The 20,160-nt window shown below is 46.4% G+C and overlaps 1 long non-coding RNA gene across 1 annotated transcript in view; it reads right to left on the bottom strand.

Annotated features, from left to right (window-relative positions):
• The window catches only part of LOC146797913 (uncharacterized), a 92,518-nt gene that overhangs the window by 39,895 nt on the left and 32,463 nt on the right, over positions 1–20,160 (bottom strand). The window contains exon 2 of the long non-coding RNA XR_014969077.1: positions 19,076–19,194. This is a non-coding gene — a long non-coding RNA (uncharacterized LOC146797913). The remainder of the gene's footprint in view (positions 1–19,075; positions 19,195–20,160) is intronic.

The following is a 20,160-nucleotide window of genomic DNA, read 5'->3' as shown; positions in this document are numbered from 1 at the left end:
GTCACCATGGTGACACTGGCCCCTGTGTCCTTATAGGCCACAGCCTTCTGACCATTGATTATTGGTTCTTGTCTGTACCTGCCCAGAATACTGGGGCTCATGGTAAAGTTGGCAAACCCCATGCCACCATCACAGACCATAGTTGCTAATGCAGGGGACCTGGCTAGGCCAGAGTCCACTGGTGTCCCCAAAGAGAACCCAACTAAGTTTTTGGGTGCACTCCCACCACCTGGGGGATTACTACTAGTAGTAACAGGAGGTGTTGGAGCTGGTTTTGGAGGAACATTTTCTTTATTGCCATTCTTAGGACAGCTGGAGTCAGTCTTCCAGTGGCCAGGTTTCTTACACACATGGCAATATGGTTTCTTGGTATTAGAGGAAGTATTTTGGGACCCACCCCCAGCACTGGTTTGTTGGGGCCCTTCAGAGGACTTTTCTTGTTTATCATCCCCACCTTTCTCTTTGGGCTTAGTGGAATCCTTCTTCTGGTCACCAACTTGGTTCTTAGGCCTGATCCTGGTTCTGACCCATTTGTCTGCCTTCTTTCCCAATTCTTGGGGAGAGGTCAGATCAGAGTCCACCAGGTGCTGGTGTAAAAGTTGGTTCTGACAATTATTAAGAATCTGCTCCCTCATAATGAGATTATACAATCCTTGATAATCATTAACTTTACTGCCATTTAACCAACCTTCCAGTGCCTTGGTTGCACAATCCACAAAGTCTACCCAATCTTGATTCTGTGCTTTCTGGGTGTCTCTGAACTTAAGTCTGTATTGATCAGTGGTTAAGCCAAACCCATCTATTAAAGCAGCTTTCAAGATATAATAATCATCAGCATCCTCTTCTCTTACAGAGAGGAGCTTGTCTCTCCCTTTATCTGAAAAGGAGAGCCACAGGATTGCTGCCCACTGCTCTACAGGGACCCTCTGTACTCTACAGGCCCTTTCAAGAGCAGATATCCATTTGTGGATATCATCCCCATTCTGATAGGGGGGCACAATCTTGTGGAGGTTCCTATTGTCAGGGACTCTCTCTCTAACTCTAGGGGTTTCATTACTGCCACCAGGGATCTCTAGACCCCACTTTCTTGAAGCTTTCTGAAGCTCCAGGGTTTCCCTGTCCAATGCTAACTGTTCTCTTTTAAGCTCAAGCTTAGCCTGCTCAAATTTGATCAGTCTGCATTTCCTCTCATGAGAGGTTTCTCTTCTCTGAGAAGAGGCAGAGGACCCTTTGGATCCCTTAGAATGGTTGGATCCCACTGAGGGGGATCTGTTCCTTCTTGGACCCACCACTCCCCTTTTAAGGGTGGAGGGAGTGCCTCTTGGGCCATCACCTCCATGCTGTGAGTGGTTTGTTTCTTCCAGGTCAGGATTTTCATCCTCTTCCTGTTCCTCTTCAGATTCCACTCTGGGAGTGTCCTCTTCTGAGGGGTGCCCACCCACTCTGTCCGTCCCTCTGGATCCTATGGACTCCATAAAGTCTGCTATGAGCAGGATCTCCTTGAGACGTTTTGTGTTGGCACCTCTTTCTGTCTTCAGTCCCCTAAGGGTGCACATTTCCCTGAGCTCTGCAAAGGTGAAATTATCATACTTATCTACTGGGACCCTCTGGGGTCCTTCCATAGCCTTAGTGCCACCTGAAGACATGTTTAGTGTAGTGATCTATCTACCTACACTAAGTGTGGCCTACTGAACCCTCTCTTGAGTTGTAGTCAAGGTGTGCTAAACCCTCTACACACAACTCCAAGTTCAGTAGAACTTATTGTATTCTAGCTTGAATTTATATGTACCTTTGGTACCTTGTGGCTTTCACTTTAGAAATTCAATTTGTTATCTGGTAAAACAATGGCAAGCTTGAATCCCACCGCTGCACACCAATGTGAGAAGTTGGCCTGGCATATGCTGTTCCTAGTTATAGGGACACCTTGCACCAGTCCAATTCGACTCCTACTGATGGTAGGTTTAAGACAACCTTTAAAGAAAGCTATCCTAGTGGTAGCTGTGGAGAGCAGCCTTCAGGCTAAGTCTTGAAGGAGTGTTAAGCTTATTGTTTTACCATAATAACCTCTTGAATAACCAAATGAAAGAGTAGCCCACACAGGTATATATATAAAATATATGTATTTATTCTAGACAGAATCCCACAGTCACTTTATGTGGCTAGTGGCAAAGTTACAATTCAAACAAGCATTTCTAAACACAATAAATAGCACAGAAATCAATGGGCCCCAGGGGGGGACCAAACCATATACTAAAATAGTGGTATAAGAACCACGACAATTCTACAGGCAATGCCTAGGGCATTCAGGATCGCTGGCCCCTTAAGAATCCACCCACAGTTAAGAGGAAGGGGACCCACGGGAGGCGTGTGCAGTGCGAGAAGTTGCTGTCGGGATCGCAATGTTAGCCTATGGAGAATGTCGCGGTTGAATAATTAAGGTTTAAGGACACTTCTAACAACAGTACAAAGTTAAGGCTTGAGACTTAAGGCTTTGGAGAGCCCACCACCACGGAAGTACCGAAGTGCCACTGTTACCTGCCCCAGGGAAGCCGGGTGCATAGGTCGATTCTGGTGTCGGGTCGCGGGCTGATTTTCTATGGAAAAGGAGTCCAAACTGCTGCTAGCTGGAAGTGTCGCTGAAGTCGTGAAGATTGAAGTTGAAGAAAAGACAAAGATGAACCTGAAAGCAGAGGGGACAGAGTCTGGGTCACAGCACAGTGACCAGGGAGCTCACAGGAAGGAGCTCGTGGATGTCGGGTGCTTCAGGTGTGGAAGGTACAGCTGGGCTCTGCAGTCACGGGCTCCGGGAGGCTTCAAGGAAGGCCAGCTTCTGGAGGGCGACTGTCCCACGTCGGCTGATGGTCGCTGCGGTGTTAGTGTCCCGATTGGATCCACTAAGCATTGGCAACCGCAACCCACGCAAGATGAACAAAGTAGCTGCTGGTGCAGACCCACGTGGTCTGAGGGTGCTCTCCTTTGCAGGGAGCGTAGAGCAGGCCTGGAGCAACCAGGGGAACTCTTAGAAAAGAAGATTGTCCTCCGTCAGGGCCCACAAGTCGAGAGACAAGGGACCGTGGAAGGCAGCAAAATGGAGTGCGTAAAAGGGCTCCCACGTGCCACCGGAGCGGGCCAGGGAGCTGAGGGTCGGCACAAATGCTGCTTGAAGGTTGGCTCAAGAATGGGCCAAAGCACAACTTCCCCACTGGTCGGGGTCGTGTGCTGGACAAGAGGTGGGCGGTGTCTCGGGGGATGCGGGGATCTCGACACCCACGTGGTCCAGGGTGCTCAGACTTGCTGGGCACACTCACAGGACGCTGGGATGCACTGGAGACCCACCTCGAGGTCGCTGGAAGGCGTCGAAGGTCGTGAGAGCAACAAAGTTCCAACCGGGTATCTTGTAGTCTTTTAGGTGCCTGCCAAGCAGGGGGATAACTCCTTTATCCCAAGGGAGATTTCTTCAGTCAGCTGGGCAGCAGCTCGTCGAAGGTCAGTTCTGTGAAGTCCTGTACGAATCTAAGGCTCTAGGGCAAAGTTATTCCCATATATCCCCAGGATTAGGGGATGGTCCAAAATAGAGCCTACCAATCAGAGTAGAGGCGGGAAAGGGTGGCTACACCCACTCCCCTTTGTGTGTTTCCCGCCTGGGCGAGGGGCAGGATGCCCCTGAACCGGTTCCAAGCGGTGTATGCAGAATTGGGGCTCTGCAGCTGCCTACGTGCAACTCTGAATGGACTTTTGGTGCACCCACCCTGTTCCAATCCACATATCCTGTCTGGGGAGGTGCTGGCACCTCCCTGCCACAGGAGCCCTATTGTCCAGATGGCGAGGCTGGGGTTTTCCCCAGCAACAGCCAGCCAGAGTCGTGTAGGTGGCGAACAGTAGCCATTTTGTGGTACATGTGCACTTTTAAATTGGTTTCCAAAATCTACCGCTTTTCCCATATCACCCTCCTAGCAAGGGGGAATCGTGCCCCCATGCCCATGGCTGGACTGGGGGTATGATTCCTTCATGTTTGACACCAAACACGATATGGTTCTGTGTAGCCAGTCCCAAGTTACAGCGATGACGCAATAACTTATAATGCGGTAAGAGTATATGGTATGGCTACACTACAAACAACCCAGTAACGGTTTTACGAAGGTTGCAGGGAGGTCCTACTCATGTAGGGGTCCCCCCTCACACATACCTCAGCACCCAGCCCTGTAGGATTACCAGGGCCTGCCATAGGGGTGACCTATGAGAGTATATGTGTTGTAATTGTATGGGACATAGGGTACCTACATCCCTGTAAGGGGTGCTAGCACCACCTTACCCAGGCTACAGTAGTGGCCTGGTGGTGTCAGTTTGGGTGGCTGTCCCAGGGTGGCACAATAAGTGCTGCAGCCCTGGCAGGCCTACTGGGGGACCCATGCCCTGGGTACCTAGGGTACCATCTACAAGGGACTGGATGGGCATGCCCAGCATCCAATTATGTTTGTACCTAGAGTACTCACAACAGTTTTAGGGAGAAAGCAGATAGGCTGGGGTCCTGGATAGCAGGATCCCAGCCAGACTAGTCAAAAACCACTTAAATACCAGGCAAAAAGTTGGGGGCAACCATTAGTCAGATTCCACTCTCCTACAGCATACAAAACGCCTCTGCTCACTTCATCCTGGGAATCCCTTGCCACAGCCACATCACCACCCACCTGAGAGACCTGCGCTGGCTCCCGATCAACAAGAGGATCACCTTCAAGCTCCTCACCCACGCTCACAACGCACTCCACAATGCTGGACCAGCATACCTCAACGAACGACTCACCTTCTACACCCCGAACCACCAGCTTCGCTCCGCTGACCTCGCCTTCGCCACCGTCCCATGCATCTGCCGAACGACCACCGGTGGCAGATCATTCTCCCACCTCGCCGCCAAGACATGGAACACCCTCCCCACCCACCTGCAACAAACCCAGGACTTGCTGACCTTCAGGAGACTTCTCAAGACCTTGCTGTTCGATCAGTAGCTGCTTCCCCCCTCTCTAGTGCCTTGAGACCCTCACAAGCCAGTAGCGCGCTTTACAAATACTTGATTGATCGATTGATTGATTGATTGATTGTGCCACATGCTTGCAATAAAAATGTAAAGAAAATATCTATAGCACCAGCATGGTAAGACCATTGCAGTTAGCTTTGCCAATGCTTATTCTGACCTGTTCCCCATTCTGTCTTCTCTGTGATACCAGCCCCTCCAGATGAAAAGAGCTACAGTTTTACAGTGTATTTTGCCGCATAATGAGATCTACTGTAACTTTGAGCTCCGGGAAAAAAATAGTCACAGAAAATATCAGCAGGAGAGATTTAAAGCATTAAAGTGAAATAGTTGAAATCAAACGAATGACACATTGTGGTTAAATATGAACTGACCCAATAACAGGAGAATGGCGATTCTCCCATTAACATGCAGAGAGATTCTTTATTTCATTAAAGGCAATGGAGGCTATCGTTATGCACAAACCTTTATTGCTGCCCCATATGCAGCCCTTTAAAGAACGTATACAAAAAAAGATAATTTAATAATCTTCTCCTATGAGTAGGATGTAAAGATCAGAACTTTCTTCTTTTTTTTTTAACATATCTAAATTATTTACCATTCTATTTAATTTCCCTCACCTGATCCATATAGAAAGAAATTAAGGTGACGTGGGTGGGATAATGATATCCTCCATTGTCTTTAATAAAAATCAAGATTCTCTCTGCATGTGAATTGGAGAATCGTAATTTCATTACAAGACCGGAGGCTATCAGTATGCATGTTTAAAGCTTTCCACAACTAAGTTACTTACATGCTTCACTGCTTTCAAGTATAAATTTGTAAAGGTACTGGCATTCAACCAGTCTATTGCTTTAAAGATCTCAGAAAGAGTACTGCTGACCCAGAATACTTTACTGCCAATACACCTCTTGCTGAATGAGCACCACAATGTGATAGCTCTCTGCCTGCCTAACTCATTTTTGCACTAACCAACCTAGCTATTGTGGTGGGAAAAAACTGCTTTATGAGGTTTTACATAGGATATTAAATGTTGACTGTCACCATCATGTCTAAATATTAGCATTCTATGCTCATTGACTTTGATGCAACTTACCATACACACGGGGATATTTACAAGGAAATGGCACAGCGTGTCGTTGAGCACAATTTAGCAGCGCCTCGCTGCATAATTAAAAAATGCAAGGATACGCCGTATTTACACAAATACGGTGCACCCCTGTGTTTTCCCTTGCGCTGGTGCTAAAATAATCTGCCTCCTCAACTATATAGGGTTCAGCCCATAATCAGCAAGGCTAGGCCATGTATAAGCTTTAATCATCAAACAAATGCCAATACTGATAACCATTCAATCTTCCATTCAGACCGGATGATCACACACTTCAATTGTTATGTTCACTTGATTGTTTATTCACAAAAGTTTTTTTCTTTGTGTTTTTCAAAAACCAAATTAATCCCCAATTTGAGACAATTCATTAACTCAATAACATTTCATAACACAGGGACACAACACTTACAATATGTACAACAATGAACAAATCACACAGACAATACACACAACAAATAAGACATCATAATTCAAAACAAATTATTGCTTTGGTTCTGTGCAATTAAAGTTTTTTGGGATCCACAATTAGCCCCTGATATCTACAATCCAAAGAAATATTTCACTTGTTTTTTTACAAGGGCAGAAACCAAACAGTGACCCTACTGACCTAAAACAACAACAGTCACAAATCTCTAAATCAATTACAAAATGGGCTACAGTAGTATTGCCTGTGTAGAACACTTGATTACTTATAAGAAAAAAACAGGTGACGCGTTTCAAACCCTTCCAAATGTCTTTTAGCGTACTCCACAGGATTCAGAACACAAAAGAGCTGTGGCTTTTTTCTCTTTCATCGAGGGGCATCTACTCTCTACGGTGGTCCCGGCATACCAGTGCTAACCAACATAAGACATTAAACATTCTTGTGGTATTCTCTTTTGTTATTCTTTATTCTTGTTTTCTCAATGTATCATGATTATACGGCAATACAGCAACATGCAAAAACGTGCTTCTTCAGGCTTAAATTTTCTGTTCCTTTCATATTTCAAGTAACTAGTCTCTGTGTTTGTTACAAGCTCCAAGTTCAAACGACATACTATTTTACTAGGTAATAATTATTTGACATTTTTCATTCCGTACTCCTGTGTGTTTACTCAGCTCCTCTCATCTGATTATGTTAACAGTGGAACTAAATGTCTGTAATTTCTTTGTATTCTACCTTATTTTGGTGCTACTGTCTTCGTAATCAAGGATGGTTAGCTCTATTTAATCCTGCTTTTATTGTCACTCCCCATGATACGGGATACGCAGAACAATTTCAGCACATCCGTTCGTCAGTCAAATCAGGATACTCTGCTTAGCACCAACACAGACACCCTTGCACCATAGTGCAATGGTGGCTGAATTGCAGGGAATCATCCCTGCAACACAGGCACCCGTGCACAGGGTCTCTATGTTGCAAGGATTGAGTGTTAATGCTGCACATAAACAATCTTTAAAGGCGGTTTGCTCTTTCTATATGTGCTGCAGAATGCAGCACACTAGAAAGTGCAAAAACAAGTAAATAAAAGTATTTCTCCTTGTTGCGCCAATCTAACACCTACTATTCATTGGCATTTGCCACTGCTTCAGATATACACATCCTTGGAAATCTGGAGTAGCTTAAAAAAGCAATGGGTGTTGCGGTGGAACGTCTACAGCAACACCCATTGCACGCCCCTTTCACGCAGATACCTGCGTGAAAGGAGATGATATTTGCAAAGTGACCTTAAGCCATGCAAAGTGGCTTAAGCAGCTTTATAAATATTGAGCAGGGCACTGTCCAATGGGAAGGTCAAAAAAGGTGACATTCCGGTGGCGCAATGCCCTTCTAAATATCCCCCACAGTTTTGGACAATCCTGGAATTAAGTATAGAAATTTGACCAGACATTTTCTTATCTTTTCCAGATATAAAAATGTATACCATTTGATGAATTAACCCTGTTCCAAATCTCTAAAGCTTTACCATCAGAAATCTTTCTGAAAGATACTAAACAAAGAAGAGTTGCCAATTTCTGGGAAATCTGTCTCAAAGAGACAATTACCTGGCCAATGAGTCAAAAAGTTTGAAAACCAAATTAACATCCCTTAAGGAATTGAACCTTAGGGGCTCTCTTAAGTCATATTCCCATCTTCATTCTACATATTAGTGAGTCGCTTCCAACTGCAATGTCACCTACCAGGGCACGGTCAGCTGAAATGTCCAATCTATGGCAATTAATGGTCCTGTAAGATAAACCTTTCTGAAATATTTCGTGAGATAATTTATGGCTTGACAATCTTCACTCTGTCTTTAGGTTGCTCAGGCAGGCCCTGAGCCAAAAGAATCAATCAATCAATCAATCAATCAATCGCATTTATAAAGCGCGCTACTCACCCATAAAGGGTCTCAAGGCGCTGGAGGGGGGGGGGGGGGTCAGTGCTCGAAGAGCCAGGTCTTGAGCTGCCTTCTGAAGGAGAGGTGGTCAGGTATGGCGCGAAGGTGGCTGGGCAGAGAGTTCCAGGTTTTCGCTGCTAGGAAGGAGAAGGATCTTCCTCCGGCGGTGGCTTTGCGGATGCGGGGTACGGCTGCCAGGGCCTGTCCGGTAGAGCGTAGAGTGCGCGGAGGAGTGTAGAAGGAGACGCGGTTGTTGATGAGTTTGGGTCCGAGGTTGTGAAGGGCTTTGTGTGCGTGGGTGAGGATTCGGAAGGTGATCCTCTTGTTGACTGGGAGCCAATGAAGTCTCTTCAGGTGTCCGGAAATGTGGTGGTGGCGGGGTATGTCCAGGATGAGTCGTGCGGCAGCGTTCTGGATCCGTTGTAGTTTCCTCTGCAGCTTGGTGGTGATGCTGGTGTACAGAGTGTTCCCGTAGTCCAGGCGGCTGGTGACGAGGGCGTGGGTGACGGTCATCCTGGTGTCGGTGGGGATCCAGCGGAAGATCTTGCGGAGCATGTGGAGGGTGTTGAAGCATGCCGAGGTCACCGAGTTGACCTGTCTGGTCATGGAGAGGGATGAGTCCAGGATGAAGCCGAGGTTGCGTGCGTGGTCGGTGGGTTGGGGAGTGCTGCCTAGGGCGGGGGGCCACCAGGAGTCGTCCCATGCGGTGGGAGTAGGGCCGAGGATGAGGACCTCCGTCTTATCTGTGTTCAGTTTCAGCCGGCTGTCTGTCATCCAGTTCGCTACTTCCTTCATTCCGTCATGTAGTCTAGTCCTAGCTGAGGTGGGGTTGTTTGTGAGGGATAGGATGAGCTGGGTGTCGTCGGCGTAGGATATGAGGTCGAGTCCGTGTTTGCGTGCGATGTTCGCCAGGGGGGTCATGTAGACATTGAAGAGGGTGGGGCTGAGGGAGGATCCTTGGGGTACACCGCAGATGATCTCCGTGGCTGTGGATCTGAAGGGGGGCAGGCGGACTCTCTGAGTCCTTCCGGAGAGGAAGGAGACGATCCATTCCAGGGCCTTGCCTCTGATGCCGGCGTTGCTGAGGCGGCGTATCAGGGTGCGGTGGCAGACCGTGTCGAAGGCTGCAGAGAGGTCCAGGAGTATGAGGGCCACGGTTTCTCCCTTGTCGGTCAGGGCTCGGATGTCGTCCGTGGCTGCGATGAGGGCGGTTTCGGTGCTGTGGTTGGCCCTGAAACCGAACTGTGTGGGGTCGAGGGAGTCGTTAGTTTCCAGGGCGGTGGTGAGTTGAGCGTTGACGATTTTCTCAATCACTTTGGTGGGGAACGGTAGGAGAGAGATGGGCCGGAAGTTTTTGAGTTCGGTGGGGTCTGCTGTAGGTTTCTTTAGGAGGGCGTTGAGCTCTGCGTGTTTCCAGCTCTCCGGGAAGGTGGCGGCGGTGAGGGAGGCGTTGATGACGTCTCGGAGGTGCGGTGCGATGATGCTGTCGGCCTTGTTGTAGATGTGGTGCGGGCAGGGGTCTGATGGGGATCCGGAGTGGATCGAGTTCATGACGCGGGTGGTCTCCTTGGTGGTGGTAGGGCTCCAGGTGAGGATGGTGGAGATGTCGGTGGCGGGTTCCGGGTGGGGGTTCGCGTTGGCGGTCGGGAAGCTGTTGTATATGTCGATGGCGTCTTGTTAAATTTTAAATATACTCTGTATTGTGTTTAGCGGCAAATACTTTTAAATCACCTGTTATGCTTGTTGAGCTGCACCCTCCGGTCCGCCACGGTTATTCCGATTGAGCGGAGAGGGTGTCACAAGGATTCAGCTTGTTCGGGGCTCTCGCTGCGACGACGCCATCTTGGTGGTGGTTGGCGGTCCAGCCGGGGAAAGCCTCTAACTTCCGGGTGGGGGGAGAATAAAAACCATATGGAAGGGCGAGCGCACAGCGGACGGTTGGTTGATAAACGCTGCCTACTACTAAAACGCATCACTAATCTGTTGTACTGCAACTTGCTAATCGCTGCTAATTTCCTGCTTTTATTTCTTACAACTTTGTCTTGTTAAATTTTAAATATACTCTGTATTGTGTTTAGCGGCAAATACTTTTAAATCACCTGTTATGCTTGTTGAGCTGCACCCTCCGGTCCGCCACGGTTATTCCGATTGAGCGGAGAGGGTGTCACAAGGATTCAGCTTGTTCGGGGCTCTCGCTGGGACGGCGCCATCTTGGTGGTGGTTGGCGGTCCAGCCGGGGAAAGCCTCTAACTTCCGGGTGGGGGGAGCATAAAAACCATATGGAAGGGCGAGCGTGTAGCGGACGCGCGCAGCGGGCGCGCCGAAGGCGTGCCAAAGGCAAGCCCGTCTGCGCCCGTCCGCAGCCGGTCGGGTCCTGGGGCCCCAGATTCTGCCCGCCCAGTGGAATATTCTTCTTCTGACCTTAAAACCCTTTGGGGAAATTGGGCTCTTGACCTTCACATTCAGAACATGTTAGACCTCTTGGGGATATTAAGCCTTAAAAGCGCCGATTATATATTTCCTATTATCCCCTCCGCCCTGAATACCCCTAGCACGCCCAACGTATCCCCAACTCCTTTATCCAGTCCCACATGCCTGGGACAGGAGCAGTTGTCCATATGTTATCTTACTACCCGATCAATGGTGAAACACCAACTTGAGATCTGTGCCGTATTTTATAGGCCTCCTGTACTTATGCCTACTTTCTCGCAGTTATTGAGTGAAGCCATTGCTGATCTGGCCATAAATCATGCGAGAATACTGATTGTTGGCGACTTCAACTATTGGCCTAACAATGTGCGGGAAAGCCCTCATTCGGCCGAGTTTACTGATTTGCTGACAGGTATGAATTATACCCAGCATATTAAAGCTCCCACTCACGCCAAGGGAAATACCCTAGACCAGGTTTGGACCTCTAATTTAGAGTTAGCCAACATATGTATCTCCCCCTGTTCATGGTCAGACCACCTGCTCATTACTTTTACCTTCTTGAGTACCCCTGCTCCTAAACTCTCTCCCCCTGCCACCATCATGGCCAGGAACTGGAGCCAGGTCGATACCAAAGAATATAGCACTATGTTTGCGGCATCTCAACCCTTCGGCACAGCGGTCTCCCTTCATTCCCAGGCAGAAAACATTAACACTTGGCTGGAATCGGCTAGATTTCCAACAAAAAGGGCCCAATCCATTCAGTACAGGACTATTTTATACGCTGTGTAACAAAAGGAATCGAGAGGTATCAGATTAACCTCTTCAAAACCACCCCTATTTAACTGAAATTATGGGGTGGATTCCCAATTTACCAGGGACTGTACTCATTTATAAAAAGGTTTCGCAAGAACCCTGAATCAATGTAGCAGTCACTATGTTAAAAAAAAAAATGTTTATATATTTTTTATAAACGTGTGTGATGAAAACAGTTCACTCACAGGGATACAACACCCCACACCGTGAAAGATCAGTGAAAAAAATATGTGCAGAAGGAAGGTAGCACCTCACGTGCGCAACACCTTAGCGGGCTGACACTGGTTAGATCATCACCAGTACTGCCACGTTTCTCATCATAGGTTGCCACCTTGCTCAAAGAAAATTGGAAAATTTGACCAACAACAAAAAAGGTGAAAGTATGTGAGCAACACACACCGTAGTCCTGAATTAAAATTGATAAAGAACCATGGCCATCATGATTTTATTCTTTGCTCATGGGTCAATTCAAAAATAAAAAGTGCTGTACTTTAACAGACAGGAAGTCAATAAGCCGACATGTTTCATTGCCTTACTGTTACGGCAATTTCTTCAGGGCAACAGGAATGGCTAGAGACAGTATTGCCCCGTTACAGACAATTAAAAACAAAGACCCCATGATGCACAACGCTGGTTTTCTGACAATCTGAAGGCCATAAAACTGGCCCTGCGACAAACTGAATGGAAGTGGAGACAGGACTACTGCCCCCATAAAAGGCTCACTTTCACTGCAGCACTTAAAGATTATACAAATGCCATAATCAGAACTAAATCTGAATATTTTTCTTCCAAAATCCTGGCATCCACCAACAAGGCCAAAGATATTTTTTCAATAGTGGACGAACTTGTCAAACCTGACCGTGTCACCGTAAAACCCATTCCCTCACAATCTTTATGTGACTCACTCAATAACTACTTTATCGAGAAAATTGTTAACATTAAATCAAGTATTCCTCAGCCCCCTGCATCTGTGGATTTTTGTGGTTCAAATATTAATCCTCACCGCCAGGACCGCTTCCCTCTCATTACCCAATAAGTTTTCCTCTCCTTACTTAAGAAGGTTAGGTCAGTATCCCCCTCTGACAGTTGTCCTCCCTCTATTCTTCGGGAAGTCTTTCTCTCTTGCCCTGAACCCCCTATGTCTCTTCTCAATAACTCCCTCACCCTGGGCATTGTTCCCAACCTTTTTAAGCATGCTGAGGTGGTACCTATTTTTAAAAAAACTGGCTCTGATCCTTCCATTCCCAACAATTTTCTCCGAAACTTCATTGCTGCCCTTTTTGGGAAAAATCTTGGAAGCTCATGTGACTGACTATCTCAGCACCTTTGTCGAGAAGTCACATTACTTGGACCCTCATCAAGCTGGGTTTAGACCCAAACATTCCACTGAGTCTGTTATTCTGGCAGTCCTTGATGAATTACGAAGGGGGGCCGACCAAAGCTCCATGCAAGCCCTGGTGCTCCTAGACCTCTCGGCTGCGTTCGATACGGTCGACCACCATCTTTTGGTCGACTGGGTCGAGAGCGCTGAGATTTGGGGTCCTCCTCTGGATTGGATCTCCTCATTTCTCTGTGACCGCTCCCAAGCGGTCCGTCTTGCCAGCTTCTTGGCCCAGAAAAGGAGATTGACGTGTGGGGTTCCTCAGGGCTCCGCACTCTCTTCCCTTCTTTTTAATTTATACATTCTTCCTTTGATCTTGGCACTTCAAAAGAGAGAGCTGGTTATATTTAATGATGCTGATGATCTCCAGCTAGTATTTAACATCGACTCCTCCCCCTCATCTATAGAAAGCTTTCAGTCCACTATGATATTCATCAGCAATTGGATGAGTGCCAACCATCTTAAGTTAAATCCAGACAAAACCGAGTTGATCCTTACGGGTGGCTCAGGGAATCCCTGGAATTCAAACTTTTGGCCTCATTCTCTGGGATGCCCTCCATCTCCTGTCAAGTCAGTCAAAAGCTTGGGAATCGTAATTAGCAACGACCTTACAATGAAGGCACAGATTAATACTGTGGTATCATCTGACCTTTGAGGCCCGGATTCAAGCTGTTCTTGCCCTGGCGATGTCGCGTATTGATTACGCCAGCTCTTTGTAAGCCGGTATCTCAGCTTACCAACTACGCCAACTCCAACTGGTACAGAACCAAGCCGCGAGGCTTGTATATGGTCAACCTAAATCTCATCATGTGAAACCGCTATTGAAAAACTTACACTGGCTTCCCGTGTGTCAACGCAGTCTCTTTAAACTAGGCTGCACTGTCTATAAAACTCTCTCGGACCGTGGCCCGGCTTTTATTGTGTCCAGACTACAACGTTATGCCCCCTCTCGAGCTTTGCGCTCTGCAAACATGAATATATTAACCCCTTGTCTGTTTAAGCGTAAAAAACACGGGGGTCTTCGATTCTCGATTCTGGCGCCACAGTTCTGGAATTCTCTTCATCCTGAACTGCGCTTGTCCTCTTCCTATGCTCAGTTTAGGACCTCTCTTAAGACCTGGCTGTTTGTCCAGGCCTACAACTGAACTTTCCTTTTCTCTTTGCTTTGCAACTGACCGACTCCGCTTAGCACCAAGAAACCGTTGGTGAACGTGCCCTATATAAATATTTTTTAACATAACATAACATCTGTCTGTAATGTAAATTCTGGCACATTTCCAAAAATAGCTTTGCCATATCAACACTCTAGGCTGTTCAACCACCACTCCAGGTCTGTTTGAGCTTCTGGGGACAAACCTATCAAATCTGCATACCATAGGCCTTTTCGCAAACCAACTGTCTTCAATCTCCGAAGGGCCCTGTAATGCAGGGGGCTTGGAGAAATTGCTTGGATCAATGAGAACAGGACACCAACAGTCCTTGCTAAGTCCCTGAGTGTTACAAACTCCTTTCCTAAAATATATATCACCTCTTTCTTTATTTTCTTTGTGTTTTTCTGAGACAGAAGTAACTGGGTTCGTAGAGTATCAGGACTTATTTTTCTATTTTAACAATGAATCCCAGGTTCATGCGTGCGGCCATTTTGTTTTTCTGCTCTCTGTTATGGTTCTAGGCCTAAATTTTAATCTATACTTTTATCTTTGGAATCCTCCTCCTTTATTACTTTTCTACTTCTAATTTGTATGTCTTTGTGTTTGTGTACTTTAAATGTTTGTGTACATTTGCTTGTGTTTTTGTGACTTTTTTACTTAGATTATTTCCCCTTTTTTCCTAATTTCATTCTTCTTTACAATCCCTTCCTTTTCCATCCTGGTTATTATTTCCCCACCCAGCGCCATGGCAGAGGGACGACTTCCATTCGGGAGGTGCAGCCGCCCAGGTGTGAATTCCCGGGCTATCTTTGGAGAGGAGGAGGTGGTAGCACTAGTTTGTTTTGTGCAGCGCCACCTCCCCTCTATGCTGGCAGCGGGCTGCAGACCCGTTAGAGGATACACCCATAGTGAGCTTCGGTGGTGCTGGGGGATGGTGCGCCGGTTTGTGCGGCGCACCAGCCATGTTCGGCGCACCACCCAGCAGCTGAAGCACCACTGGGCAGACATTCTCGACCGCAAACAGGACCTGTTAGGCATCGAGATTCCTGGGCTCAGTGAATATTAATTGTATGTTTGTGTTCTACAATGCTAAAACAAAATCCAAATAGCATACTGCTCACACTCAGAGGTAAGTTATGTTTAGTAGAGTTTACACTGGTATATTATTGTGTGATACAGTTTCTAGTTTCTGCTAGACAGATGCCGCTACCTAATCGCATTAATCAGGTGCTCACTTTGGCTGATTAATTAAGAAGCCATTGCATACTGTTCTTCTGTCACTATAGTGATTCACAGAGTAGCGCGTTCTCTCTGTGACTTTGTTTATGTAGCTCGTACAGTTCCAGGTGATTTAATTTAATCGACGGTGATGTTGTGAAGTATAAATCTATGCATTGCAAAAAAGGGAGACTGAGTTGGCTCATCAAAAGGTGTTGAGAAATGGGATTAGATAGAATCAAAGATCATTCACTGCAATACATTAGTTCCAAATGAAGTTTTTGGTAAGGAGATTTGGAATATGGATATAACGACAGTCGATAGACTTACGTCGAAAATAGTAGTACTATAGCTGATCTGTTTTAGCTATTGCGTTTGCTTCTCATAAAATATTTTGGAGATTATTAACAGAATCACTAATCTATCTTTATTTATCTTCTTACTTTGTTTTATCAGCACCCAAGGGCAAGATGATTTGGAGGGTCCGGGACGAGCTGGTTAGCCAGAGCCGACCACCAGCGGCGCTGCTGAGGTCTCTGCTGATCCCAGGAAGTCCTTTTATGAATGTTGTGGACTTCTTAGGGTAGGACCGTAGAATCTTGGGGTATTAGCCTATTGGAATGTTGGTGCTATCCAGTGGCGGCTGGTAAGTTTTGGAGGGAGGGGGGCAGACGGGATACACACACACGCAGACATACACATAACATTTACACCAAGGCACTCACACGTGCGCACACACACACAAACACATTCATTCAGAACACTCTTTCCCAAACATTCATACATGCATTCACGCACACACCAAACGATTTAAAATAAATCACACTTTCCTTCAGCAGGCTCTGCGCTGCCTCGGTGGTTCAGAAGGTCAGCCAATGAGGGAAGGCAGCAGTCCCAACATCATCACAGAGTGGGATGGGGTCAGTGCAGGGCCGGACTGGCCGTAGCGGGTACCGGGCAATCCCCCGGTGCGCCGCATGGGTGGGGGCCGGTTTTGGGCCCCTGGGGGTCGATTTTGTTTTAGGGACGTTTTTGCAGCATAGCTGCAAAATCGTCCTTGTAACAAAATCGGCTGAAAACCGGTCCTGGCAAAGAGCTCGACAGCACTCCCAAGCCCTGAGGGAGGGGCCGGGCGAGCACTTTGCTAGGGCCGGTTTTGGTTCCCAGTCCGGCCCTGGGTCAGAGAGACTACTGACCCCACCCCATTCTGTGATGAAGTGTCACTGATTGACACTCGACCCTGGGCGCTTCAGGGCTTAAAACTGAAGCACCCAGGTGCGAGGCAATTAGTCACTGAGGGGAGGGCCTCAGCAACCTCTGCTGAGCTGAGAACGTCACACCTACGGGAGCTGTGACTTTCTCAGCCCAGCAAAGTTCAGTTCAGGCAGCCAGGAGCCTGCGCTAAATGCGCATGTCTGGCTCCTGGCTGCCTGAACTGAAAGTGAACAGTGTCTATCAGGCTGACCTTTGTTCAGCCTGACAGACACTGTTCCTACAGGGCAAAAGGTGGAGGGGCGTGGCCCTTCCGCCTAAATGGACCAGCCGCGCCTGGTGCTATCTATCATGATTCGTGAAGATTTAGATAGCAGGCCCAAGTAAGGTAATATTTGAAATAAAATCACCATGTATGTTTGGTCAGAAGGCTTCCTTTTCCTGCTGATGGCTAGCTCTAACACAGTTCAGTTCACAAGACAGTGGCTATGGTCATCATGGACCACCTCCCCTCCCCCAATGTAGTGTGCTGCAGACCTGTTCATTTATAGTTACAGTACACCAGCAGTTTCCCATGACAGAGCAGCAAGGCTGGAAAACATTTATGAGGTCCCACTCCCATTCCATTTATCATCCAACACCATATGTCTTTCATTGACCAGGCTTGTCTATTTTTGTGAACCAACCAATCAAATGCCCAGAGTGATATTTGGAAGATATGGATGTGCTAACTGAGCTGTAGTGCTGCATTGCTGTTGTATTTGGGGATGCGTATCTGGGATCTAAATTATTTGTAATGCTTTATTCTAGCCACACAGAATATTGGTGATGCCGGCTCCAGTGCTGTTGCAGGAGGAGACTGTGACGGGTCAGTTGGAGGAGAAGCGACAGCAGGGACGGGCACTAGTAAGTCACATAATTTCTTGCAATTACTATGCTCACTAGCTATTGCCATGGCATCGCTTGTGGGTATAAAAAATGACCATGAGGTGAAATTTACCCCAGCTTTACCAGCCACCGCTGTGGTTGAGTTATTATTATGGCCTCTTCTATCTGCAATGCAGCAAAATCTCACATAATGAACTTTGATGGCTTGAGGGAGACATGAAAGAATGGAAGATAACTTAAAAAAAGGAAATGGTATATGAGTGAAAGGGTGAGTGAGTTAAAGGGTGCATGGTGGATGGGCTAAAAGATGGTTTGAAGAAAGAGTTGCTATGTATTGAATGGGTCGAAAATGTATTGGATATTTTGGTGAAAGACTGGATGGGAGAAAGTAAAGCTTAATCATGGTGGCTATGGGTGAATTGCAATGAAAGGATGAATTAATATTTGGATTGTTTGAATGAATAAGCAAGGCAGCTGTTCTTCTCATGAGGGGCGTGCAGCTGGTCACCTACTCTGCTTACTTGGTTTATGTTGGGTTATCACTATCATTCAAAGCTATGGTTCTTCTAAGTGGGGGTTATTTATTTATTTTTATTCTATGTTCTACTTCCTTGACTCGCTGTATTTGTTAAGTGAGCCAGATCTATCCTACCTATCATTCATCACCACCCCTCCCCGCCCATGGCATTTTTGCAAACTATGATCACAGTGCAGTGTGGGGCAATCAATTTGTCACTGCCGTGTTGGCTGTGTAATGTGCATCTGCTTTAGTTAATGTGGCATTTACAATGTTTTCAATGCATTGGAAACCAAACACACAAGGGGGCATATTTACAAGCCTCTTTCACCATAGGAACGTCACTTTTTCTGATGCTCCTGTGGCGATAGGGGCTTCACCTTACTTACAAGGCAGCGATAGGCCACTTAACGTGGCTTAACACTGTCTTGTAAATAAGGCCTCCTTTCACGCTATGCTTAGCATGAAAGGGGAGGGCGTTCCACTGCAACACCCATTGATTTTGACGCTGCCCCCTGTTTAACAGGGAGGCGTAAATAGGAGGCAGCGCCAGAATTAAGACCAGGGAAAACCTGGTCTTGCCCTAGTGGAACGAGTAGAAATGTTTCATTTTTGTTTGGGAGAGCGGTGGGCATGTTGTTTGCGGTGACGAGGGTGGGTTGCTTTGTAAATAAATAAAGGGGGAAACTATTTTTTCTAATCTGCAGTTATTCCTGAAGTAGTTTCTTTTACTTTGCACTGCTGCCTTTAAGTAGTTTTACGCAGTCCGTTTATGTGCTTGTAACTTAAGAAAGAGCGTAGCACTTAGTTATTAAGTCCAGGCTTATACTTCTCAAATTATCTTGACCATTATGGGGTATGCTACCATGATGACCTCTATTGTGTCGAAGTTCTGAACTATCTAGATAAAAAACAGTAGCAGTTAATTTATTTCTTACTAAGTTAAATTACATCCCTCCTAGTTGTCTTACCCGAATATACATGCAGCCATAACAGGGGAGGCATCACATCTTCACAAGCGAGGTCCCACTTCCAGTTCCACCCAGGTGAGCTGCAACTCTCGGATTGATTGACTATACATTGTAGGCAACTAAATGAAAGTAGAAAGACTGAGTAAGTGGGTTATATATTTATCAAAGATTTACAAAGAATTGACAAGACATGAGTACTACGTGATGACACAATGAGAATACTTGATTGTGCTATAATAGAAAAAATAGCAATGCTGTTAAGTTTTTGCTAATGTGGAGCTAGCAGTACTATTTGTGAAATCGTCAAGTTATAAAAAATGGTCTCAAATTATGCAGTCGACAAGCTTAGGTTAGGTATTTACTATTAGGCAACAGAAGGTCTGAATGATGATGCTGACGACTGATGTTCTTCATCCTATATCTATAAACATATGGATCGTTTTTAATGCACAGCTTGGTAATGGTCTGGTGTGGGCTACTGCTTAGAAGACTCTACAGTAAGTTGGTGTTGCTTTCACCACAACAGACCCATCAAGTGTGTGATCTATTGATGGTGAAATTTAAGCTACACCTCAATAAATAACACAGCTCGGGGAAGAGGGTTAGGGGTTTGATGAATGAATGGGTAATGGGATTTGGGGAAAGGTTTGAGAAAGAAAAGCGCTACAACACAAGGCCAACATTCATCTGGGCAATAAGCAGCAGCACATCATTCACCATCAATCTGTTGTTAGAAGGATACAAAGTAATGAGTATGACAGAGTACAGATACATGCATTGCAAACAGTCCTTCTGCCCCCAAGACCCAATTTACCATATATCTAAATGTTCTGTCTTCTAGGTTGGGCAGTGAACCCAACCACCCACTTCTCTTAGTTAATATTATAGTTAAAAGATAAATGATACTGGATGGAAAAATTGGGTGGTGCGTCTGCATTCTCCTCAGGGATGTCCACTCTTTGGGGCCTGTCTGTACTGGTCCGGTAGGTAAGCAGGAGTGTTATTGAGCTCAGTTAGCTTTCGCCATTTGTTCATGAAGTAAACAAGAAGATGCCCTGTGAATTGTAAAAGAGAAATTGTATTTT

This window comes from Triturus cristatus, chromosome 9, assembly GCF_964204655.1.
Source record: "Triturus cristatus chromosome 9, aTriCri1.1, whole genome shotgun sequence".
Classification (NCBI taxonomy): Eukaryota; Metazoa; Chordata; class Amphibia; order Caudata; family Salamandridae; genus Triturus; species Triturus cristatus.
Note: the sequence above shows the minus strand (reverse complement) of the source record. Positions and strands in the feature narration are given on the sequence as shown.